Source organism: Galeopterus variegatus, unplaced genomic scaffold, assembly GCF_000696425.1.
Source record: "Galeopterus variegatus unplaced genomic scaffold, G_variegatus-3.0.2 Scaffold3374, whole genome shotgun sequence".
NCBI lineage: Eukaryota > Metazoa > Chordata > Mammalia > Dermoptera > Cynocephalidae > Galeopterus > Galeopterus variegatus.
In genome coordinates, this window is record NW_007729485.1 from 187,144 (window position 1) to 188,443 (window position 1,300).

Sequence of the window (1,300 nt, forward strand, 5' to 3'; positions counted from 1 at the left end):
TGCTCTGTGACCCTTGGTTCTCTTGTGCTGAGCACACCTAGGGGCCTGTTTCAGTGCATCCCTTGAGTCATAGAATAAGGAGCAAAGGCTGCCCAGATGTGAGGACCAGAGCTCTCACGGGGCAGGGCCTCTGGAGTCAGGGTCCCAGGGACCCTCGGCAGCAGGAGCACATGGGTCTGCACACTAGGGTCTGTTGTCATGGACTGAGCTGCTCAGACACTGAAAGCGGGAGATGAGGTGGAGGTACAGGTAGATTTGTTCAGATAGATTAAAAAAATCCTTCTGTTCAAATTAATCTGACTTTTTCACTCAGTGTCATAGGTGATGGGTATTCAACAGTCATCGCCCATTTGAACGTCTGTGCTGTTTTCAAATTCCTGAAGACGCTGTGACCCATGCAGAGTGCGCTACAGGAATTTATAAATCTTAACTTCGCTTCACTTGAATGTCATGGGCCTGAGCAAAGCCAGCCTGTCTGTGTGTGTATCTGTGTATGTGTGTGCGTGTAGACGAACCTTTGTATTGTTTTCTCTGTAGGATATCCACCCCCCCTTTGCAAATCATGTAAAGTCCTTGGTGCGCCTGTTGGGGCAGGGCTGCGTGGGCTTCAGCCATGCCCAAGTGATTTCCCAGCCCACCGGCCCTGCTCAGCCTGTCCTTTGGGCAGGTGGGGACATGGGGCAGCCTGGCACAAGAGCGTGTGGCTGGGTCACGTGGCGTGGTGGCATGGAAGAGCCACAGGGCATGAGAAGACGGCCCCTGCCCGTCTCCCTTGCGTGAGGTGCGGGCTTGTAGTTTAATTTCCTTGCACTTAGCATTTAAATGGAATCTTGTTCTCTCCCAAGCACACAAGTCATTAACGTGTGAGCTGGCATTACTTTCTGTGTTACCGAAGACTAAAATGAGATGTAATAGTACCACTTCCCGGAGGGCCAAGAAGGCGCGCAGTAAATCGAACCCTACGTCACTGAGTGTCATTCTCAGGTTACGTTATGAAGAGTGTCTGGCTTCTGGCCTCATTATTCATGTCTCATTTGTGCTTATCAGTTATATTTTTATTTTTAATCTTGAAAACCAAAGGCCTCGGGCATTAGCTAAGGCTGTGACATCCCAGCATCCACTGGCAGCAGTCTTTATCTTTCTTTGGGTGTTTGCTTTGGTCATGGAATATTCCACAGGCGGTGGAGGCTTCTACTGAGAGCCGTCCGTCTCTCTAGATCAGCATGTTTAAGCTTAATTAAATCGTGTCTCCCTCGTGTTTCTGCAGAGGGGCATTGGGGGTAGGATGTGTGGGTGGTCA

General features: G+C 50.1%; 1 protein-coding gene across 1 annotated transcript in view; it reads left to right on the plus strand.

The window, feature by feature from the left end:
• The window catches only part of URB2 (URB2 ribosome biogenesis 2 homolog (S. cerevisiae)), a 32,919-nt gene that overhangs the window by 21,797 nt on the left and 9,822 nt on the right, over positions 1–1,300 (plus strand). The gene's annotated exons all lie outside the window — the stretch shown is intronic.